This window comes from Drosophila virilis, chromosome 2 (genome assembly GCF_030788295.1).
Source record: "Drosophila virilis strain 15010-1051.87 chromosome 2, Dvir_AGI_RSII-ME, whole genome shotgun sequence".
NCBI classification, from domain to species: domain Eukaryota; kingdom Metazoa; phylum Arthropoda; class Insecta; order Diptera; family Drosophilidae; genus Drosophila; species Drosophila virilis.
In genome coordinates, this window is record NC_091544.1 from 7,713,857 (window position 1) to 7,740,027 (window position 26,171).

Sequence of the window (26,171 nt, forward strand, 5' to 3'; positions counted from 1 at the left end):
GGGTAAAAAGGATGAATCTCCGACTCTATAAATTATATATATTCTTGATCAGCAGCAATAGGCGAGTCGCTTCAGATACATCGGTATGCGCAATGATCTCAGAGAGCAAGAGACTTGCCCCGTTTCCAAGTAATCAATATCGGAAAATCCTGTTTTGGAGAAAATCCCTTAGATTTTTCGAGCTGGAGTCGACAAGTTTAATTTGTATACTTTTTTCCCGCTGAAAATGAATTGTTGGTATGGCTTTCGAGTAGAGACGGTTTCCAGAAGACAGTTCAGAGTAAACTCGAGTCGGTAATGCCCGACTAGAGTCCCTTGACTCTTACTCTTTTATGTAAGAGCAGTAGGTGAAAAAAGAGGTCATATAATCATCTTAAGGCCGATCGATGAAAGTAGACTTTATTTCTCTTTATGTTTGTCTAAGCCTACCGCTGTGTATTCTGTGTTAGAAAATATGCTATTTATAACCAAATATTTCAAGGGTATTAAGATTTCGAAAAAGGAAACCTCTTTGCGCACGAAGTAGCTTTTGTATAGTCATAATGTGGCGGAAAGGGTAGTAAGGGACGACTCATTCGTTTGTGGCATTTACCACAGAGTGTCAAAGTGTGGGGCAGAAGCAAATCTTCACTTTGTAAGTAACTTGTAGCGCCCTACCGAGTGTGCTACTAAATAAAAATTTATGCTTTAGCAACTTTCCTTCCACACACACACACACAGACCCACACACGTCCATACACACACACACAAACACACACACAGGCGAAGACAACTATTGCAAAGTACTTGACCACTTCCACTTATGCAATTATGAAATTGCCATAGAAAGTGACACTTTTATTCATCGCTCTGCTGCCATTGTCCCTTTGGTTAAGGCACTTTAGAAATAGAGAGAGATGAGGAGAAGGGAGAGGGAAATGGAGTCGAGATGTTTTCGGGAAGGGGAAAAACAAAGCCCCTAGCCAAAATGAAGAAAATTGCGTTTCGAAAACTCTTAACAAAGTCATTTGGTCCAGATGCTGCCAGTTAAGTTAGTGAGCACTGGAAAGGCGTCGCTTGGCAGCATCAAGTCCTGGCCGACAAACAGGCACAAATAGTTGAGCTCTCGCTCAGACAGAGAAAAACACATGTGGTTGAGGCGTCTGGTTGGCTGCGAAGGGTTAAGGTGCCCAAGCAACCAGGCAACGAGCCAACGGGCCCGTGAGGGGTGTTAGATGTAGGCAAAAAGTGCTACTTACTAGACGCATTTGCGAATGAGTCCTCAAGCAAGCCCGTTGCCTGGCAATTGGGTCAATTTCTGTGTGCCACATAGCATTTGGTCACTTACTCTAATTGTCTCTGTTCCAGCGACAAGTTTTGGGTTAGCTCAAATTAAGTGCAGACAGCGATTAGATTGAGGAGCCTGGAAAAAGACTTTGATAGAAGTGTTGCAGGGTCAAGGCGCTCCATTTGATGAACTTGCGGTGTAAGTGGCGTAGATAGTAGGGTCAGGCTGAATCGAGTCGAGTCGGGTCTGACGTCTTTCGCTGGGCTATCAACATAAGTTTGGCAAAATATGCGCCGTAAATTTACAATTTTATTGGCGGCACTTTATCTGTACGCCAGTTGGAGTGTATCTATTTTGACACGTGTCGCATGCCCTTCAAAGCAACAACGGCACCTTTTTTTGTATACCCTTATCGATGATATTACAGTTTCGTCAAGTATATAAGTATGTTTAGTATATATGGCACGATCAGTTTCTATTTAAGCTAATATATAAGAATTAAAGTAGCTCATATGTCGGAATAAGCTGGATTTGAAAACTATACCATACAGCTGGCACTGACATAATCAATAATAATGTGGCATAATCAAAATGTTTTCAATATCAGACCGAAGTGCCCGATAGCTCTGGAAAATACTTGTTTTTAATTTTAAAGAAAATGCTTCAGAAAGTTTGTAAGTCCTAAGTGAACAAGGGTATTTATTCTTCGACGTGTCGAAGATTGTTCCTTTTGCTTTCTTGTGCTTGCTGCTATCCGCCGGAGTCGCGGCCATTTATTTTGGCAGACTGTGGCAATGGTCATACACAGAAATTGGCTGGACTCTCTTTAGTGCTGCTTTTGCAGACGGCGGCAACTACTTTAAAGTTTATTTCACTGCCCGTTTCCAACGCGTGCAATAAATTTTCTCCCAGCTCACGCCTCAATTTGCTGCTTGCCAAGTTATTCGGTGGCTGATGTAAAAATTGTCATTGCTGTTTGCTGCTCAATACTCTTTTTAAATGTCTTTATAGAAACTTAAAATTGAGAGGAGAGAAGCAGCAAAAGAATGCAAAAAAATAATGCAAAAGTTGAACTTCTACCAAATGGTTAATCAGTCCGAATTAAAACGCTTTTTGAGATTAAAGACTACGATCGTCGCTTCATTCTCAACTTTATCTAATTTAATTTAATTTTAAAGCTTGCTATAGGTTCTTGGATTAAAAAATGTTAATTAATTTGATAATTATAAAAGTACTATAATTTTTGCTGGCTCAAAGACGGATCTTCATGGGCTTTGATTGGGGAAATAATTAACCAAGCTCTCTAGTAAGAGTAAGGTTTAAATATTTATTTATTATTTTTAACCAAATGTGTGTCTCTCTATTTGATACAGCTTGTATCCTGTATATGGATAAGTAAATTGTTGTGATGCCCTTTTCCGTCGGGCGACCGACCAGTAAGAGCTTCAGTTAGACAAACCGACACCCAGGCGAGCGGAAACTCACAAAATAAATGCAACATTTGGCAGCACATTTCATGGCAAACGGAAAAGTGGCTGCTGTGCACACGTATAGCGACTACTGTGTGTATCTGTGAGTTGGATAATGCCTGGGCTTAGCTTACGCACAGGAGTTGTTGCAAGAGGCACCCCGCTGTTGTCGCACTTGCAACTCGCTGCCAGATTGCAATTCGGCTCTTCATTCTGCAATTTCCACTTGCTGCTTGGCCACTTCTTTTATTTTTTTCTTCGGGCTTCAGCGCTTGCTTCGACGCTGCCTTTGTGTCTCTCTTTTCCTGGCTGCGTCCTTTATTGTTTCAAATTTTATTGCTGCATCATTTTGGGGCACACATACACACGGACACACACATACATATACAAGCTTTGGAAAGCAGACAAGCCGCTGGTTTCCCTTTGCATTTTTCTTGATGCCCGTCCAAGTGGAGCATTTCTTGCGCTACTTTTGCCAAACGCAACTCGTTCACAGTTGTTGTTCTTTTTTATTGCCTGCATTTCGAGCTTCAACTATACATATGTGTGTATTTTTGTGAGTGTTGTGTGTTTGTGTGTGTGGGTACTCTAGCCCGGCGGCAGTGTATAATCTCTTGATTATGTATGACATACGCATATGTAAGCTTATTTGAGTGGCCGCTGCCAACGTCAGCATCGCTGCTGCTGCTGCCCTGCGGCGTTATTTATGATCCTTTACCATTGCAGCGTCAATAAAAATTCTAAAATATTGTTATTGTTGCTGCTCAACAGCTGCGTCCCTGTTTCTGTCTCTCTTCGTGTCTGGGTCTGTGGCCAGCTTTGAAAATTACCCAGCACAATTTACGTTGGCTACGTGCAAAGGTCAGTCAGCTATATTGCAATTTTTGTTGTTGTTGCTATTACTACAAAAGTTGCAATTGTTGTTGTCGTTGCTTTTGTTGCGTTTCCTTTTTTTTTTCGCTTTGGCTGCTGACGTTGGCGTTTCAACGCCGCGCCCTCAACTTTATTTGCGCTTGTTTCGTATGCACATCACTTTCTCTGTGTCCTCTCACGACCACACATGTCTGCTGTTGTTGCCGTTGTTGGCGTTGGCCCTCGTGTTGATTTTCCTGTATGTTTGCACCGCTTACGCAGCGCCAGCGTCGAAGCTGACGTCCAGCTTGCACTTTGTGTTTGTCTTTCATTTGCATTTGCCGCCTTGGCGCATGCAACGTTTTTTTTGCCGCCTCTGTTTGGCGTACACAATGCTAGCAAGCTATGCAATAGCTATTTAAGGTGGGCTTATAAGCGCTCGACTTCACGCTATTTATTATAGACATAGCTGCCGTTATGTTTACGTATTTGAGCTGCGTTTTTATTGAGAAGCTGACAGCCCAGTTGATTGTCCAAATAATTGCTTAGCTTAGAAGAGAAGAATGATCCGTTAATATATTAAGCTTACAAAACGGACTATAATGCGCTGTATCTACGCAATCTACGCATTCTTTCTCTCTCCATTCTCTGCTTTTCCCTTTCCATCTGTCTCTTTATCTCTCTCTCTTTCTCCCTCTCTCTTTCTCTCTCTCTCTCTCTTTCTGTCTCTGTCTCTCGCCCTCTTTTTCTCCTGTTACATAAATATCTTAACTGCATTATAATAGCGAAAAGCAAAGTCCGATTTGACTCAAAAAACAGAAACACAAGCACTAATTAAGCACGCTCCAAATGACGCTTTCATTGAACGGAAATATGGCCTGTGAGGCTGTGAGTCCTATTCAGCCTCTCATCTGGCCAGCTGGCATAATGAACGGCCAGTCGGAATGGCATTCATTCTATAACTATAGATTTTACGGATTTTGCTGTCGGAAAGCTCACACACACTACTTCACTATTTCAGGTTGGGTTAAAAATCAATCCAAGCACTTAAACTTTTAAGCAGGTTTGAGTTGTGCAAAATGCAGTGTTGCATAAATACAAAAACACACACACACACACAATCATCCTCACACGAACACAGCACACACACAATACTTAACACAAGCAAAATGGCCGACAAAGCGACGTCAAGCTTCCCTTTGCAATGTAAACTGTGAAGGAGAACAGAGCAAAAGCTAAGGATATACAAAAAAAAAAAAAAACAAAACAAAACAAAAGAAAAATTGCATATTAATTATGTTTTACTGGCACAGTTACATGTGAGAGCGCGCGAGCGAGACAGAGAGAGAATGAGAGAACGGAAGCTGATGTGGCGGAATGTATATTTTACTTTGAACTTATGTGCTTGTGTGTGCGTGTGGATGTTGCACGCAGGACTTGCCATTGCTCAAGTTTCTGTATTCAGGGCGCTCAAAGTGTTTTATGTATGCCTGCGCCTGACTTTAATAAACACACACACACTCACACACAGCCACAGTCCCTCACACACATGTGTGTATCCTTCAAAGGTGTTTGCGTTCAGCTGCAAACTGTTTGTTTACAGTTTTTGCACAGCTTTCACTACACTCGCACACACATTCACACCCACTTAGATGCCTGCCATTATCTTACACGCCGCTCAGCTATCGCTGGCACAATTTTTCTGTGTGTGCGTGAGTATGGGTTCTTTTTTTTTACCTTTCTCATGTAAACTCAAAATGGGAAATTGAACAACAACTTCTGCTCGCTTTGCTGCCCGAGCGAGCGGAAGCTGCAGCAGTCCCCTGCCCAACGCCTGCCTCAAGCCCAGACCACGCCATGTTTTCCTTTGCCATCTGAACACAAGAGGGAGGGGACTGAAGGAGGGATGTAACTGCAGGTGGGGGCTGCTATCAAACTGCAAGGTTAACCATAATGAAAGTAAAATGATGAACAAAATGGTTGCCGCTTTTGGCCGACAATAAACAGCGACAGCCAACAGCAGAGCGGACGCAACGACGCTGACAGTGCTCTCCAGCCCCTTGATAAATGCAATTTTCTAGGGTCTTCACATGTGCGCGGCTGTTATGTGTGTGTGTGTAAGGGTGTGTGACTGTGCGGGCGTGGTGTAACTGTGAGCTAGGGGCTGCCAATCTGCCTGCAATTCATTCAGCTCTGTGCTGCTGATTTTATGGCAAGCATAATTGCAATAACATTGTCCATTGTCCTCGCCTACCCCTCCATCCCCTTAACCCAGCTGCACCGCTTCACTGCCGCCAGTTAGGCCCACTGCTGCACGCTCTTCTGTTGCCAACATTAATTGCACAAAAATATGCCTCAACATTTTTGGTGACATTTCTTTTAACTTTTATTTAATGTATACTTTTGGAACCAAACCGAAGGCTCGGCCATGTGCCAGGCTGCACTTGTTCTCCACTTGTGTGTGCGTACGTGTGTGCGTGTATGTGCATGCGTGTGCGTGCGTGTGTATTGTAACTTGCTGTTGCCATTGCTTTATTTGCTCTTTTTCGTTTATCACTGGCCGAGCGACAGCAACAACAATTGTTTGTCTTTAATTATATTTGGGAGCGTTGCCATTTTTGCCTTTCACAGGACCTACTTATGAGCGTTCACACACACGCACGCACGCACGCACGCACACAAATGCCGCTGCTCTGAGCCTGCCAAGATGCCCGAGATTCCCTTGGAGCTGAATACCCCGCCCACTGTGATGTTGCTGTTATTACTCGTCGGCGCCAGTGGCGAAAACAAAATTAAATGAAAACATTTCCTTTTCATTTGAGCACGCATATAATGCCCTGCGATTCGACGAGCATCGCATCGAGCAGTCAGCCAGACGGGCTAACACTGCTGCTGCTTGCAGTAGGTGCGGGGCTCCGGTGTGGGCATGGGCGTGTGGTGGCATTTTGCATATTCGAAACATGGAAGTGCCATATACTTGTATTTTAAATTAATTAAATGGGCGAACTGCAATATTGATTGAAGGCGCCGAGCCGGGCACTGCCGCAAGTTTCGGTTCGAGGACGTTGCCCAGCAAGGAGCTCGTTCGACGTGGCGTATGCGTAATTTTAATTGACAGTCCAAGTAGCAGCAGCAACATCGCAAAAATGTCCGGCACTTCATTTCAGCAGCCAAGCAAATGGACTTCGGCATCGCGGACCTGATCAAACGAGCGGCTGGGCGTGTTGTTGTTGTTACACAAGGGGAAAGGAAGGAGCCGTAGGGCTGCCGCCGCAACTGGACAGCTTCATTTCGCGACATTGCATGTCAAAGTGAAATATTGGCTGGAGACACGTAATAAATTTTAAAAATTTTTTTAAGTCCTGCACCAACCGCGCCGAAAAAAAATAAAACAACAGCAAAAATGCAAAAATGTGAAAGGGAATGGGACTGATATAGGCTAGTGCTGCCATTGGTGGTATTGGTGGTGGTGGGGCGACGCATTGCCGCCAAAGTGGTTTGCACGGCTGCCTGCGTGTCTGTCATGCGTGCATTGCCACATACTCGTCGCAATTGTCGTTGTTACTACTGTTGCTGTTGTTGCTGCTGCTGCCGCTGCTGTTTCAGTTGTTGTTGCCGTTGCTGCCATACGAATTCGGCGGCTCCTCAGTGTGGCGTGAATCGTAAATCAACGATTTAGGCGCATGCAGCGTACAAGCCTCCTTTTTTCATTTCATTTTGTGTGTGTGTTTTTTTTTTTTCTTTTTGGTTCATCTCGACTGCCATTTGACATTTTCAGATCCGAAAGGAAATAGGCTCATTGAACCTTTTTATACCCTATTGGAAATAGTAAATATGATTTTATGTTTCGATGAATACCAACAGTACTTTATTTTAAATATAAAAAAGCTTCAATTAAAAACTGCCTCCAGTTCCTACAGTCCATTGCTGATTGAAAAGGGAATAAACATAACTGTTTAATATTTGTAGACGTTACCGTACAGTTCTTCGTAGCTCAAGGGAGAGTGTATGCAGCTCATATAGGCACGGACTATTTGGAAAATGGACTACGCTGCGTATACGCAATAACGCGTCATTTTCGTACACACATACTGACGCTTCTCGCATACCGTCAACACATCAGCGTGTTGCCCTTGTTGTTGTTGCTGTTTTTGTCGTTGTTGCTGTTGTTATTGTTGCCGCAGCAGCAACGGCAACAACAGCAGCCGTCTCATGACATATTGATTTGATGCCCTGCTATGTCGAGAATTTCCATTAAATTTGCGCGGCAAGCGGAGACCCCGAAAAAATATCTACAGGCATTTGCCATTAGAAGGCAGACAATGAGCCCAATCGCGACCCCTGACCATATAACCGCTCTTCCCCCGGGTCGGGCTCATGTCATGTTTCTGCAATTGGCAATCGCGCGAAAAACTGCGACACACATCAATCAGAGGCCCTGACGCGTCGAGTGGCATTGTAAAATATTAAATTGCCCTTTGTTGCGTAATTGAAAACATAATTAGCCTGAATTTATTAGCTGGAATCGCAACCGGCGACCGCCACATTGGAACACTGCCCCTATAGCCCAAAGAGCCAGAGCCACATTATTTGTATTTACGAAAATCCACGGGAGAATCGCGACACTCAAAATCACCAAAGGGAGAGAGTGTTTGGTGCTCGAACTACTTATTTCACATGCTTCTAATTTAATTAATTCATGCAGGCGGCTGCCAAAGGCTAATTACACTAGGCAGCAAGCCAATTTTATAGACTCTTCAATATTAACTTTTATTTTCAAATGCTTTTATATAATTATATTCAGTAATACGCAATACGTAATACGTAATAGCTTATAATCATGTTGATTGCTTAACTCCAGATGCACGTGAAGTGTTGTAACTTTTTTTACTGCATCCCATCAAAAAGCTGACATCTAAAAACGGATCATATAAAACCATCATATATACGTAATATTCAAATTTCTTTGTGTTTTCTTGTTACTCAACCAAAAATTTGTCATCTGAAACCAATCATAAGGACCAAAAAAAAATACTTTTGGCACTGGTTATACAATTTGAGGTATTACGAATTACCGTAATTTTGTTGCGCAGTGTTATGTAGCTGATGCTACTTTGGGATCTTTTGCTGTTGGTAATACCTTAACTAAATATATAATGTTGCAGCAGTCTCGTAAAGCCGAGACCCGGGAGCCTAGTGTCTGGGTGAACTTGTGTGAAGTTTGTCTGGCGCTGCTCGACAGCTTGTCCCTGCTGTCCTGCCCGTCCTCGCTGTCGCTTGCAGGCACAGTTAGTTAATGTTGCACATTATTTCGACAGCGCGCACACAGCAAAATCACTAGCAGCAACAACAACATCAACAACAACAACTACAAAAGCTACAAACGCCTTGGTTTTTTCGCTTGTTTGCCTGGCACTTTACTTTGGCTTGCCCTTGCCGCTATTCGCCAGTCGCCTGCTGCTCCTGCCGGTAGGACTAACTACGTTTTTTGACAAGCTCATGCATGTGACTTTGTCGTTTATAACTGCCATCCGGTGTCTCACTGTATCTATATGATCGTGTCTATGTGAGTGTGTGTAAGTGTGTGTGCTGGCGCTTGTAAATGTCTGTTGGTGCAAAAGTCTTGTATCCTTTTTAGCTCCACTCGCCTCGACAGCCGTGCATTCATTTTAATTTTGAAACTTGTACGCCAGTTTTCCTTACACAAACACACACACACACACACACACATTCGCGTTTACGTTGATATGGGCTCAATTTGTGCCTGCGCTATATTACTTCCGCTGCACGTTACGTACACGCCGCATGTGTCGCACTGCTTGCTTCCGTTTCTTTTGCCACCAACTCCTTCCACACAACTAATTATTTTTTCGCTTGACAATGAAAATGTTTAAGTTTAATTAAATGCAACTCTCGCTTGCGCGCTCTGCTTTCTTTTTAGCTTTGCCTGCCGCCTGCCGACTGACTACAACTATTGTTGTTGATGTTCTTGCTGCACCTGATACCGCTGCCGCTGCCGCTGCCGCTGCCACTGCATCTGCTGCTACAGTAGCTGTTGCTGTAGCTAAAGCTGGCATCTTGGCCGCGTCGTGTGACTGCAACTTTTGCTGTACTTGCCAACTATGTAGTCGTCGCTTTTGCTGGCCCCAAATTTATGTTGCTTGTTTTCATTCGGAAAGTGTTAAATGTGCTTTGGATTTTTCAGATTCTAGTCCTGCTACTGCTGGCGCTGCTACTGTTGGTGCCCAAAATTATTTGCTGGCGTTAAGATAAAGTTGCTTCGTTTGCAACGAATGAATTTCACAGCTAATTGCAGCAGTTCATTTTGGGCCCGTGCACTATCAGTGACAGATAAAAAGAGTTGCTCCACAGCAAATAAAATCCGCACTTAATGCAAGTTGCCTAGAGATTCTGTGTTATAGTATCGTTATATAATGTATGCTATTTTACAGGCAGCCAGACACAATATTAAATATTTAAAATTTAAAAAAACTGTTTGTTGTCTGCCACAATACAAGCAGGGATTTCTGCTTCCTTGCAACCAAACCCAGCAGCGAATACTTATCTTTGAATTATAATCCCTACTACAAGGGCACAGTAAGCCTTTCCCCGTCTAACTACTTCGGCTGCCCTCTTCAGGGACTTAACTGCTTCTGTGGCATTTTTGCAATCTTTCCACGTCATTTGCCACAGTAGCTTCGCGCCGCACGTTGTAGCTAGTGCTGTTGCCTATGCTTCCCTGCCTACCTGCTGAGCCTACTTGGCGTTTACATAACTCTACCTTAGCGTGAAGCATGCGGCAGAAAATGCTTTGACAAACAAAACTATTTGTCTTTGGATGATTTCCGGCAAAACTTGTCGCTATAGCATTAGCAATCGATAATCGGAGAAATGCTTGAGGGCGCCAAATTATGTTCTCCTACAGGCGCCAGCGTTGGTGCTGACTGCGACGTTGACATTGACGTTGACGATAAAGATGACGCCCTGCGGTCACACTTGTCATGACGTTGATCAATTTTTAAGCAAGCACTAAACACTCTCTAAGCACAACTCATACAGTTTAAGCCTCAAAAGAATTTGCCACAGACACACATGCACATAAAAGAAGCAAGAATTGAAAATTATTCAAAAACGCCTGCAAACAATTTACCCAGAAAAGGGGGTAGTGGTAAGGGGCGTGGCAGCTGCTGAGCAATGCATATGGGTATATCATCTGTGTGTGTGGTTCTATGTGTCCGTGTGTATGTGTGTGTGTATGTGTGTGTGTGTGTAAAGGGCTTGCTTGTGTTTGCCGACTTGCTGACTGGCTCTGTGATGCTTGTAGGGGTCTATCATTGCATACATTTGGGGCGCACACGTTCCCCGCAACGGATGGGGTTAGCACAGTTGGGGGATGAGCGGGTGCCCGCTTATGTTTGCCAACGCGTTTTTGGTCGCGTCCATGTTTGCGTGCTAATGTTTATAAATGCTTAGCAAGCTTAGAATCCGCACTGTGAGGAACAGCCTTTTGAATATTTTAATATGATTTAATATTAAACATCAGAACGCGTGAGCAAGCGAGTGTTTGTGAGTGAGTGTGTGACCGAGAAGAGATCAAGATAACAAGGGATTACCAAATGCTTTCATTTGGCGCATGTGGGCGCCCAGTTACTTGGCTCCGAGTCACGACTCGGTATCCTCTGCTAGGCGCCGGCCCTCCGAGCGAATATTAAGCAAACGTTTTGAATAGTTTTCAAAGTTATTTGGGTTAAGATTTTTTCGCTACTCCAGCTTCATCCCCCATTTCAATTGCCAGAGTCGGTGTCGTTCCATTTGAAGCGTGCTAAAAGCCCAAATAAACGCATTTTCATTCAAAGTTTTTGGCAACTCGTCGGGCAGAAAGAGTGTGTGTCTGCGTGTATGTGTGTGTAAGCGCCATTTTGTGTGCGGTTGAGCGTGTTTGTTAAAAGCTTTGAAAAGATTTGCCTTGTAATCGCATGCACAAGAAGGACATGGGCTGGCAGTCAGGCAAGCAGGCAGGCAGGACATGGAACACCAACATGTTAAATCTCTTTGATGACATTGTTAATTTGACATACTCGGTTTTCTCATTGTTGTCGTTGTTGTCGTGCACCGCTTGACTTGATGGCATAGGCCTTGATTGGCTCATAAATGGAATGTATAAAATCTGAATAAAAAATCTTGTAGTGCGCGTCAGAATCATAATGGTATAAGTTTGACAGCCCAAAGCTGTCCATAAAGGGAATATCAAAAGCGCATAATCTGCGTTTTAAAAACAGCAATGATAACGATAAGGTGAACACTGAAACTGTTTACCAAAAGGGTACGTCTAAGCTCAGGTTGAATGACTATAATGCAAAATTAAACATAAATATTTCCATAGTAATATCAATGCCGGTTATTTTTGTTGCAAATTATCGATTTACAAATGTGAGAAAATGATTGAATAATTGAACTGATTTGTTTGTTTGCTCTATTCCCTATTTGCTCTATCTATTCCTATATATACATAATTAGATGTACAGCTAACTCTTAAGACACTATTTTTACACAATACAAATTAAGTAGAAAAATAAAGATATAATAATAGAATCATACTCTTTTAAATAGGCTTTCAAATGTCTCACCTACATACTACTAGAGTAGCAACACCACCCGCATGTTTAACCAGAGATGTGTCTAATGCGTTAAGTAAGTGGAAAATGTGTATGTAAAACCAGGCGAGCACACACACACAGAGAGAAAAAGAGAGAGAGAGGGAGAGAGTAAGTGAGAGAAGCATAGGGAGAGGGTGCAACACTCAATGACAGAGACAGAGACTGCTGAGGATGCTTACAAGGCAGTTGGAGCTGCGTATACACATATGACTACAGCTGCAGGCAGGAAGACAAGAAGCCTGGCAGACAGAAGACGAAATGTAGACAAGTTGTAGTCATGTTGCCGTTTGCAGTTTGCCGCTTTCCGTCGCCTGCTGCAGGTGACAACTCCGTGAGCAACGAGTAGCAGCAGCAGCAGCAGCAGCAACAACAACAATAACAAGCCATCATACACTTGGCTGCTGTTTGAGTAACGCACACAGACACCCTTTGGCGTCCACAGGCTTTCACTTGTAGCCTTGTCTCTGGCTATGTATGCTCATTATGGCCTGCCCCTGCTCCTCATATATGAGCGTGTGGGTGTGTGAAAGCTGCTGTTTATTCGGCAACAAGTTCCACTTTTGCTTAGCGTATACGCAGTTTCTTATTTTTTTTACTCGCCTGTCCTCCAGTCGTCGAGGACTTTGCTCGAGTGCAGTTCAGCTTTGGGGCGTTCGGTCTTTTGGGCAGTGGGCGTGTCAGCAATGGCGTTCGTGCGCTGAATTCTTCTTAATGAGCGACATCAAGTGTTGTATTAAATGTCAGTCTGTGTTTATATGCAGCTATCTGGTAGTGAGTGCGAGTATCTGTGACTGTACGAGTATCTGTATCTGTGTCCCTATCCCTATGAGTGTGTGTGTATCTGTGTGCGTGCGCTTGTGTTGTATATATCTGCATCTGTGTGCTGGCAAGTATCTGTAATAAAATTTGTAATGAGTTGCAGGCACGAAAAAGGATTTTTGAGTGCAATTTATTTTATTTCAGCGCTTTTATTTTTATTTCCTCTTTCGCTTCGTTTGCTTTTGGCATATTTTTATGGCACACACACAGGCACAGATAAAAATAAAAAATACAACTATAAAGATTTGCAATGCCCGGCGATCCGCAATTTCATGCTCTCCGGCTATGACATGTTTATTTCTGTTTGTGTTTCATTTCTTATGATTTTTAATTACGCTGGCGCTTCGTATTTCACGCGCGCCATAAAACGTAGTATACTTTACAGCGCCCGCCGCTGCAGGGCTCAAACGGGGAGCATTCTGAATTGGATTGTACACGAAGCGCAAGCTGCATTTGCAGCTGCAGCTGCAGCAGCATCATAGAGTCGCAAATTTATCGAATGGCCAAAAAGACAATTCATTACGTGCTTAGCCGTGACCACGCCCCCTTGGCCAGCCCCTTGTGCAGAGAGCAGAGCATTTGCATTTGAGATAATTGCCGCAGCGTTTTGTATGCATAGCCGCTGGCAGCTCCGGCAATGGCTGGACAAGTGCGTCACGAGCTGTGAGCTTCGAGGTGGCCCATAAATTTTGTAGGGTCCAACATGTGCGACCCTAGCAGCCCGCCCAAATCCCAATCGGAACGAAGCTGAGCCGAAGCTGAAGCTTTCACTGCCGTTCACTCTGTTTACAGTCATTGCTACGAATTGACAAATTCGCTGTTCCCTGTCATAGAAAGGGAGTAGGGCAGAGAGATAAAGAGAGTGAGAGAGATGTAGAGAGGAAGGCAGGAAAGCAGAAAATCCTTGCCAGGGGAAACGACCAGAAAACTGGGCTCGATGCGATACAATAGGAGCGACATATAGGAGCCAAGCGGTCCGGGCTGCCGGGGCATAAATGATAACAGTGGCAAAGCGCTGATTCATTTACTAAATATTTGCATAGGCCTTGTCAGTGCTGGTGTTAAAGGACAAAGCGTCGCCGTCGGCCATTTTTTCAGCCAAGTCCCTTCACCCTTCTCCATTCATCCACCCAGCTGACTGCTTTGGGGCATTGCGCAAACATTGCTCAGATATGTTGGTCAAGATTTACGATTGGCGCATGTCAAAGGCTTAATGCGCGTCCAGTTCCCTTGCTCGTACGCACCCAGCCCAGCTTCCAGCTGTATCCTGGCATCCTATTTGCTCAGCCTTATTAAACTGCCCAACTGCCCAGCGGTTTCTTCATTAATTAAATGCATTGCCCATCGCAACGAATGCTGCTACTGTTTCGTATGCGTGGCGCTGACAAAAAGCATAAATATTGTAAAGCATAAAAATAAATAATAAACCGCCACAAGCACACATACACACACACACAGGCATCCACAAACGTACATATGTACTCGAATGTGTCTGTTTGTTTTATGCATACAAATTTGTGAGCACATGTAGCTCATTGAAGAGCCCTGGCAAGGGACGGGCCACTTGCAGACTGATGTTAAATCAGAATTTCTTGCGGCTCTGTGAAATGTCTGTACTTATATTTGATGGTATGCAAATTTATTTCCCTTTGTCTCTCGCTCAAGAATTATATAATTGAATTCTCATATTTACATTGGGGTGGGCAATTCAGCAACACAATTGGATTATATACCTGTATGTGACGCTTAATTATGAAAGGCAATTAGTTATTTTCGTACGAAATACAAATATTTATGAAGAACAGATGAGTATTTCTTAAATATACTGTGGAAACATGGATCGCTTTTCTATCGCGTTCTTGTTTTATATACTGCAAAATCGGAAAGGATTTTGCCTTTAAATGTTTGAAATAGACCATTTATAATTTTTAATACACAAAAATAGATTAGTTGGTTAAAGAGTACTCCAACCAAAGTGTTATTGACATGTCGACTATAATACTTTCAATAATCTGATTTCGAAAAATGAACTCAATTTTAAAATATATACGACACTATCATGCGTAAAATATGTCGCACCAAAGCTCGCAACTAAATCTTAATTCATGGATACGAATATCTAGGTTGAGGCACCCAATCTTACAGAGAAGCATTAGTTCGAACGGTTCAATCCAACTAACATTAATTTGGCAAAGGTCTGGAGTCTATTTATAATATCAATAATTTTCGTTTATGTGCATTTATCAACAAATTATCATTAAATTACATTCAATTGTATGAGAAATGGTGTAAAATGTTTGTATAATAAAAGGTTCGTTTAGAGACTTTACTTTAATTTGCGGAGTATTATACATTTGCATTGATAGAGTCATTGCTGAAGCCTAAAGTTAATTATGAGGTAAATCAAGTTTCTGAATGGCCCTAAAGATAATTTAAGTGATTGCTGGCTGAATCGCATGCATTTGCCCTTATAATAACAACTTAATTAAAACGTAAAAGTATTTCTGATACTATATGCTCTGCCATATTGGCATAATTTCTGTACAGATTTCTGCTGCTCGAGGACACACGCTCCAAATTTGAGCTCATTAAATGCTGCAACCTTTGTCGTACACGCAAACATGTCAAAGGGCAGGAAAAAAAAGGACGAAGAAGCCGCAGCAGCATAAAAGTGGCAAACGTTCTGAGGCAATTTTATTTTACCAACCAAAACAACGACCTCCAACTCCCCGCAGTCGCTGATCACAGCAACAATGTAGCAAAATGGGGGGAAAAATGAGTGAAAAAAGTAAATGTTAACCATGTTGTCATGTTGCCATGCTTAAATTATAATGAAAAGGACTCTAGCTGCTCCTGGATGCTCCCTGCTGCTACTGCTGTTGCTGCCAGCCAGCCTTTAACTCACACATACGCACACACACATAGCTCCTGACAGGCGATGCTTTTTTCCAGCTGTAGCCTTATTTTACCCAGGAGCTGCTGGGACTGTGCAGAGCGAATGCACAAGTCGATTCCATCTCATTGAAGGCTGCCAGTGTGTGCCTACACACACTTTGCTCGACCACTCCTGCAACTTTTATTGTTGTTGTTGTTGTTGTTGTTGTTGTTGTTGTTGTTGTTGTTGTTGTTGTTGTTGTTGTTGTTGTTGTTGTTGTTGTTGATGTTGTTGATGTTGCTGGTCCTGTTGTGACTGACTGACTTTTGGCATCACTTACCGCTCGGAAATGGGATCATCAGCCTGCCATTTCCTTGCGCGCTGCTTCACTACACACAGCCTCAGATATTTTGGGGCCAAATGATTGTTTATGTGCGACTACCACAAGTGTGCGTGTGTGTGTGTTTGTGTTGTGCGGCCATACATATTTAATATTTCATATGTCTGCAATGATTTCGTAGGTCTCTTTTTGCTTTCGCTGTCCCTTGACTGTTCGCTCAGCGCGTCGCTGCGTATTACATTAAATCTAAAATGGAGCTGCTGATGACGACGAATTGTCCTCGTCCTGCCGCACCACATATTCTCGTTTTGGGCTGCCGCTTTGCAGCTGTTTATTTGTCACTGCCTGGCCTAATGCGTCGTCTGCCGATTGCTGTTTGCCTTCTGTGTCCTGTTCCCGCTCATGTGTATTTCATTTTGTCTTTGCCAGTTCCGCTCGACTTGCTCGCCATGCTGACTGCAATTTGTACGGAGCATAGTCCTCGCAGTTCACGTTTCGCTTGGTTAGGCTGCGCTCAGGCTCATGCTCATGCTCAGGCGAAGGCCAAATGCGACTTGATTCTTTAATATTTCTTTCCATTTGGACTAACAGAAATGGTTGAAAGAAAAGCTGGTGCTTTAATGACATTTTAATTAGGCAGAGTCCCAAAGGCAACAACATTTTTCAAATCTCAAACAAATTGATCGTTGACTCAGGCCATAAAGTCTTGCTGAAAGTCTGCAACTTTTACCCCAGACTTGGGTTAAACGCACTTACTCAAACAAGACTCTATCCATGGTGGTCACACGTTTCACAGAATATATGCATATACACGAGCCATCCACTTGCATCTTACTCGTGCACCGACAGCCGAAGAGTCGGCCAAGTGGTTGCAGCTCAGTTAAGAAAAATATGTTGGCTTGCTGCCTGTCTGTTCGCCAGTTTGCGAAATCGGCCAAAACTTAAGCTAAAAGCCAACTAACTAAAGTCAAAACGTATAACGTGCCACGCCCACACCCATAGGCCGCTGCTTTCTTACCTTGACTCACGAGTATTCCAGCAGGGTATAGAGGTAAACGGGGTAAGGAATCACACTTATGAGTGGGGCAAGTGCACTTTGAACGTTGTCGTAAGCATTTTAGAAAATTTCATTGGTTTCGGCTACGCTTTGTAGGTCCCTCATAAATACTTGAACACTCGGACCACCCACCTGGTCGCCCAAAAGCCACTGCTGCAGTGGGCGTGACATATGACATGGACTGCATAAAGTTTCTTACAGTTTAAATAGTTGGTCAAAAATTTGTCTAAGTAGGCGACGATGCTTAGTATGCAACTGTAAAAGATTCGTTTCAAACTTCTTTCCATCCAAGACGTACCTATAGGAAACTTGTGTGTAACGGGTATAAGGTTAGGTACTTAAGTGAAAATGTAGCTTACTTCAGTAGATTTTAGATAAACTTAACACAGGTTTTTATTCAATTTTGGAACATATCGAAACAGATATTTTTCGCATATTAAAGACAATACTTTTCCAATCATTCGCAGCCCTTGAGATATATAATAGAATCTCTAATCTTAGTCTTCTTAGGGGGGACTTTTTGGATATATTGTTAGTTAAGTTATATATCTATAGAGCTATGTAGTTATTTCAATTGATAAATACAAATATATAAATAATATTAGCAATGTTTTCATTTAGACATACTTATTTTTTATAAAACCGAAAAAGTTGATTTATTTAAATGGTATTCTGAATGTGTTTTAGCTGAATATGCTGGTGAGAGATTTTTTAATTATAAATGTTCCATCTGTATGTTTCCTACTATACATAACTTTCTTAAACACATTTTAAACTATTTTACAGGGTAGCACATAAAAACATAAAAAATGCATGCAAGCGAACCAGCTTAAGTTTTTTTTATATGTGAAAGTAGAAAAGAGAAAGTATATTAAGGTTTTTTCTGGATGTGACGAATGCTGATGACTCTGCAAAAGAGCATTGGCTTTGAGACTATCTTATAATGGCAAAGCAGTATTTAATATGCGGAATGCAGATATTTTACTGACATACTTAGATCTTCCGCACACACGCACACACCAACTCGACTGGCAGGCATGTACTCTCACATACATCGAGTGACTTCCGTTGTCCAAATCCTACAAGAGTTGTTGTTGCTTTGGGTGATGGGATTTTGACTGCTCGCCATTTGCTTAGGCCTGGGTCTGAGCCGGGGCCACTAAAAAATTCCATTTGTGAACGGCAACCGCATTAAACCAAACTCATCTCCGGTTGTTAATGACTCGCTGAGTGCGAGAGAAAGAGCCTTAAGTACCCCAACAACCAAGCTGTCAGTCGGCAGGAGTCCCTTCAGACATTAACCAGCTTCAAACAATTCACGCACTGGCTAACACTGAAACAAATGAAATCTGCAGCCGCTAACTGCTCACAGTGAGTGATGGAATTCCTCATGTGGGGCTCGCTAGTTGGGATTTGCAGGTTGTCGCTGCTTGTTGCAATTGTGGGAGAACATCACCGGCAGTAGCAGCGGCACAGATACCGCAAATTAGTGCTAAGTGCCCCCACTGCACGCGGCGATCCACTCTTTGGTAAAACACCCAGTCCGCTGCCCCCCGCCCGTTGGCCAACGTGTGCCATTTGTTGTGGCAAGATTTGAAAGTTGATTAATGAATACAAAAACATAGAGAAAGCCTGCAACAAGAGGAAGGAACGAGCATAGGTTGCTTACAACTCCAAGTCCGAGCTGACCAGACAAGATTTTATTCACTGAGAGAGCCAGCGTAAATAAATAAAGTGTGAATTTTTGTGTTTCCATTGCCATCTCGCTCTTTTTGTTTCTCTCACTGTCTTGCTCTCAAGTTTCTGTTTGAAGAATGCAATTTTGTGATGAAGAAAAATTGATTGTCGTCGAGTGGAAGAACAAAAAATGAGAAAAATATATATATGTATATAAAAACACCGCCGCAGCTATAAAATAAAAGAAAATCCCAGACATTGCCGAGCAGATTCATGAATAAGGCAAGTCCTAGACCAACTTCGAAGGACGACAAACGGCAGCAGCTATTGCGAAAAAAAAAAAAAACTAAAAAAAGACTTAATATTTTTTCAAATTGCGGTAAAGAAATATCATTCATTCTAAAGTTCAATAGTGCGTAAAATAAATTGTTTCCGTTTTTAATATGCCAGAGAGCGCGACACGAACAAAACAGAATTTCGCTTAAAGCAGAACATTCGGCATGTTATTTCGATTCAATTTAAGGTACTCATGCCTTATGCAGCGACTGATAATCAATTTGTCACTTTGGCCCAATGTTTTGCATACCAAAACTCAATTAAATCGAGCACACACAGAAACGCACGTTAGCCCAAATGTATTTGAATGCATATAGATACAGATACAGTTACATTTAAATTTCCATTTACAGCTGCATTTAGGATTTCCCGCTTGCTGCTGGCCGCTTGCCGCCTGCAGCTGCGCCCATCGCGGCTGCAAACGCACAGATTTATGCGCTCCGGCAACGCCAATGTCCGTGTATATATACCACCATATACATATACATATACATATATAAATATGTATGTATATACTATATGTACTGTACGCGTATATTCTACAATATTTTTGCATGAATTATGAATTGTGTAAATTGTGAGCACGCACACAGCACACACACACACACACACACACATGAATGCACATACTAATAAACTCACGCCTATACGATATTGAGCCGCTTTTCTGTAGTTGCTTTCGGGGTACTGGGTACGTAAGTTGTCGCCAGTGCTGCCAAGTGGCGTGTAGGCCAAACCGCCGCGCCAGCTGCGCGTTTCGCCAGAGTAACCCGAACGAGGGACACATAATTTTACAGTCGGAGCCTACAGAGTACAAAAATTTAAATCACTGCGTGGCCTCGAGTGCTTTTTGTTACAATTTACGCTTTATGGGTGACATTTTACAATTTACTTTGTCGCAAAAGCACTTTGCCAGTGTGTGCGTCAGTGCGTGTGCGTGCCTGTGTGTGTGTCCCTGTATGTGTGTGCCTGTAAGAGTGTCTGACTCAAAGCAAAATGGCCAATATAAATTATACAGTTATGTGCAGTTACTGTGACACTGTCTATTGCCTTTGCCGCTGCAGTTTGTTATGTCTCCCCCCTCTCAGCATGCCAAAATATTTCCAGTGCCATAAATTTGCCAACAAATTTCAAATCACTGAAAGTGAAAGATCAATTAAGGAGCCAGAAAAGGACTGTGAATATACCAGCTAGCTTTGGGCGCCTTGGAATAACAATGCAACACAGAGAAGAAAAAGAAATAAATATATACATTATTTAAATATTATTATATAAAATTTGAGCGCCATTTCCACCAAAGAGGAATGCAACTCAGGAGGGCATCTATAGAAAGTCATTACATTGGCGGAAACCGTTGATTCCAATACTTGGTTCTCCAGTTTAGTAAGTCACATTATATTTTTACTGACTGGCTAAAAGAGAGCTAAAGCAAAACTCATTCAAATTTGAATTGAATTATTTATATTAAATATTCACACTTTGCAGCAGGCAGTATAAACATCTATTACTTAAGCTGTCAAGAAACGATATATGGGATCCACGACAGCGAGACTTTTTAGTATATATATCATTGGAGTTATTCAAGTTATTTCGCGGTACATTAAATCCCGGCTAGAGCACGCTCATATTCGAATGCTATAATTCATTAAAAGCAATGGAGTGCCCAGCCATGTCTTCGATATTGAGTTGCATCATTATCTCCAGAGCAGCAAATTTCAAGCGAAAAGGGAGGACGACTGTGTAAATTGATGAGCGTATATCTCTCTGTAGCGCCAACCAAATCCTTCATTTAAATTTGTAATGCGAAATAACATTTTATTGTTAATCCGCTGTTTGCTTTAGCGCATTTTATGCTGTTTATTTTGCCCAACTGTTAGCTGTGTGTGTGCTCCAGTGTCTTTTTCCCTTTTTCTCATTTACACGAGGTATTAAATTATCGGCGGAAAATATGCAATGTAGCGAATAAAATAATTCTGACTTCATTCGGTGCGTAAATTCTTCATCAATTAATATATGATATTTTGTTATTTTTGGTTGTTTCAAAATGTAACATATGAATGTTTAATGCCGTCTAAGTATTCTAATTGATAAAAGCTAAAGTTGTAGATTAAGCACCTTGTTTTAAATATGCTAGCCCATTAAAAATGGCTCTAAGTGGTATAATAGAATCTATATGAACCAAAGGCTTGAAATTTCGATCTTAGGTGCTTTCGTGTGTGATAGAAGATGCTGCAGGGTATTTGCTAGTCTGGCCCTCCTCGACTACGGCTCTCGACTTTGTTTTTGTGCTTATTTGTGTTGTATTTAAAATGTGTTTTTTTTTTTTTAGTTGTTGCGGGTAGATCATATTTTAATTAAGAAATATTTAGAATTAGCTAAGTGAAAACCTAGGACCCAAAACCTGGGGCCGAGCGGTTGTTAGCTCCGGTCATATCTCTCTAATATTCATTAAAGGCGCATAAAAATACATAACGTCGGCGGCAGTTGCCAAACAAATTATCGTTAGCCAAGTTAAAAGCCAAATTGTGGCGGCCTGCTGGTAGCAACAGCAAATGAAATTGTCGCACTGCAGCCTGAAGAAGAGCGTGGAATAAAAGAAGAAAACAACACCAAAACGGGCCGCAACCTGAAATGTTGGTCCAAACAATTTACAACAATCCCAAATGGCCGGCAGAGAGCGGGGGAGGATGCGAGGCGAGTGGACACGTGCTGCTCCATTTATATATGTATGTATATACTTGTGCTAAAGCTCATCAAGCAGCTGAACTCCCTGGTCGGGTACTTATGTACTCCCATTATCTGACACACCTATTTAAACATTTAAAGCGCCGAGTGTGACCCCCATTAGTCGGCACCCAACCAAGAGGCACTCGCCCCAGAATGCGCATAAATATTTCACTTATTTCGTTTTTACTGTATTGTGAGCTTGTGTGTGCTCTCTTGTTGTTTGTGTTTTGGGTCGTCTTGAGCATGTGGACATCAATTTATTTAGTGCGACTCCGGAGGCAACCGAAAATTTGCACATTCCGGATATAACTGGTACATAACCGACCAGCCGTGCTGTGCGCCATCGATGGATGAAATTGTCTCGGGTGGCGCTTAAAACTGTCGCCTGAAAGGTGCTGCGGTGTTTCTGTTTAAAGCATCGTCATTAGGACCAGGTCTACTGTCTGTGCTGTCATCATTTGAGGGGGCCGGGACGACTTTTGTCTTTGACTGAAAAAGACTTTTTGGGACCGTCTTCCAGTCCTTTGCCGCAATTGACTATTTGGCTCTTTGACACTTGCAAGTGGTTATGTATGTTGTTGGACAGCCCGTCTGGATTATGTGTTTCCTTGATTGAACGCATATTAGGATCGGCTTTATTTATTGACCCGCAGCCTCAAGCTGCCTGCATAAAGTATGTAAACTGTTTTCTGCCGGTTACTTAAATGTGCACGGTAACTGCCATCCGTTGAGAGTTTACTGCAAGGCACTTCAAATGGCCAACGCGATTCTGCTTGGCCAGCGCTTCTTGTTAGGCATTCTCTTTTGAGTGGAGGTATTTAAAGCTTCTTCAACATAATATCCTTGACCCATCCTTGAATGCTATCAATGGGAACTATGCACAGCTATTCTCCGTCTCCCTTCCACCACCAAGTCGTCATGCACTCAACGAGTATTACTTATAAGCCACATATGCGCTTAATACTCTAATTGGCTTAAACAATGCCCTAATTTTCTGCTTAGATGCGAGCAGAAACTCGCAGCCACAAGAACAACAGGAATAATAAACAATGCGCTATTGTTTTGTCTTCACACAAATAAACAGAAGTCCCACCCATTCATACACACACACACACACACACACGCTTAGACTTAATTATGTGAAAATATTTTTAGACTCATTTTGGTTAAAGACGCTTAAGCACGTTATAACTTTAGCCTCACCCAGCACTCTCGCCCAGTGTGGTAAGGACTGCTATTGTTATTATTATTATTGTTGTTGTTGTTGTTGTTGGAGTCGTTGCTGCTGCTGCGTCTGACGCGGCCGCTGCCGAGTCCAATTTGACGCTGATTTACCTAACAAGCGCAGTGCAAGAAACAAAAGACAAAAGGCGGAGAAGGGCGGCAGGGAATTCACTTTTTGTTTTCATTTAAAGTGATTTTAAAAATTCAAAGGGCAATTGTCGTGGCACACACGCACACACATGCAAAGAAGCTGTCCTTACGGGCTGCAAAGAAAAATGGCCCTTGGCTCGTCTTTGCCTCGCGAGGGCTTCCATGGCTCTCATTGTTTACGTCACTTTTGTTATTATGCACACTTGTTGTTAATGTTTTTGTTGTTGCCGTTGCCTTTGCCGTTGCTGCTGCTGTCACCGCTCTTGCATTAAAACACATGCAACACGCAGCCAATGGACTCCTGACTGCTTCACCCTTTTCAGCAAGTCTCCAGAAGCAGCTCCTGCCGTTCGGTTTTGCACATTTTCAAGCAAGCAAGCGCACTTGTGTGTGCGTGTGTGTGTGTGTATGTATGCGTTTGTATGCTCTGATTCTTATGCTAACCAGAACAATGATAATGTCGCATGCTAAATTGCATGCAATTATGTAATTTTGCTTTTTTTATTCTAACGCTCTTTCTCAACTACATGACGACCAATGCATTCTGCAATTTGCTACCTTAACGCTCATTACCGCCGCCACCGTCGCTGCCCCAATGCCAAAAGCACACTGACAACAACAATAACAACAAAAACAATAACAGAATGTGAGGGCTGTCATTGCGGTGTTCGTTTTGTGAACAGAAGTTCACCTTACAAGCCCACACTCTGGTCCTGCTTCTCACTAATTATGACCTCAAAATGCAGATAATGACTGGTGCTCACTTTTTGACTCGCAGGCTTGTGGTTGCCATGTTACAATTTTTGCAACAGTTCGCTCAGCTCTGATTAGCATTAACATAAACGCGCCCAGGTGCATTCGGTAAGCTGCACTTTTATTTGGCCAAAAATTGAATGCCTTTCATTTGCCTACCTGTTCTTCGAATTTCACATTCGCTGTCATTAAACTAAACAATAGGTCAATTAATTAGTATTTTTGTCAATCGAGCTTCGACAGAAAATGAACTGCATTAGCTCCACGCTTTGAATAACCGAACTTTCCGTGCAAGGCTGATTGGTTCTTGCTGGCTTCAACTACTCCAGTTAAGGGTTCTAGTTTTCGATTCATGTAAAATAAAATTCTGTATTACTAACAGTCGAGTCAATCTGGCAATGTCAGCCCTTCCCGGTTTATCAGTAAACGATAAGAATCCATATTAATCATATCATTGCCCTTTTTATACTTACACATACAGAATAATTTACTTTTCGAACACCTCTTCTCGTTTCCTAAAAAAACATTACTGGTTAGATTATAAATCTATCATTTTATATTGTTGACTTTACTTGGACTAGCCTGTGTTTTCGTTGTAGATTTATGTTTAATTATTTTAACCAAACATAAAAGCAATTTGCTTAAAACAAGACAGACAATTAACTGCATGTAATTAATGAAATATATGCACTAATCGCTATTATATATCTATATATATAAGTATATATATTTATATACACATATATATAAGTATATATTTTCCCGAAAGATTGATTCATCAGAGGTTTGCTGTCACATATCTGTCACAGGAGCTATAAATAAATCTATAAAATGACGTATTTTTTGTAAAAGATCTTTTTGGGTCTTCCAGTTTTCCTAAGTAGAATATGTATGTCTTTATTCATAGGACAACATTAAATTTAAAAAATTCTGCAAAAATGGAATTAAGTATTTCGTTGTGGTCTTCGGAAATGTATGTTTTCAATTCATTTAAAAGAGACCTTTTGCTTGCATTTAAAAAATTTTTATACCCTGAACCCATCAAAAATGGGTACAAGGGTATATTGTATTTGTGCAAAATCCAAATGTATGTAACAGGCAAAAGGAAGCATCTCCGTCCCCATAAAGTATATATATTCTTGATCAGCATCAATAGCCGAGTCGATCTAGCCATGTCTGTCTGTATGTCCGTCCGTCCGTCCGTCCGTGCGTCCGTATGTATGAACGCAAGGATCTCTGAACATATAAGAGCTATAGACTTGAAATTTAAGATGTAGGTGGGTGCTCCTAGTTCCTGCGCAGATCGAGTTTGTTTCCGATAATCGATAACTTACTCCGTTTCCAAGCAATCGATTAAAATCGATATCGATATCCTGTTTTTGGGCAATTTTGCTAAATAATAAGAGCTAGAGTCCCCGAGCTTGACATATAGCTTCTAAAATAGAATGTATATATGCATTTGATGTTGGAAGAAGAGGTCCCGACTAGGACCTCTTACTTGTTTTAATTTTTACAACGGATTTTTCCTCAATTAATTTATGCTTGAAATCGTTTTTAAGTGCTTTTGTGCAATTTGACTGTGGATGTACAGTATAACAGTTTGTAATATTTGGACATAAAAATACAGGGAAATTCTTGTGTCTGGCCAGAAAATAATTTTCGATGATGCCTCAAAAGGCAAGTGCCACGAAAAATCAAGAATATTACGAATCGAAATGAATATTACTCATCTAATAAATACAATAAATATTGTATGTTATTATTGTTAATTATTGCAAATAATTTATAATATTAATATGCAACTATATAATTCTGTAAATAAGAAAGAATTTTAAGATTTCAAATTTATATCAACGTGTAAGTGGTTTTTGCGCTCAACTGGGCAGCGATTCGGCGCAGTGGGTCGAATCGATTTTGGACAGTGGAATTTGAGTGGCAAAAAGGACGAAGTAGCACAGACGAGTGACA

The 26,171-nt window shown here is 41.8% G+C and overlaps 1 long non-coding RNA gene across 1 annotated transcript in view; it reads right to left on the bottom strand.

The window, feature by feature from the left end:
- Positions 1-26,171, bottom strand: part of LOC26531212 (uncharacterized) — a 252,619-nt gene that overhangs the window by 102,838 nt on the left and 123,610 nt on the right. The gene's annotated exons all lie outside the window — the stretch shown is intronic.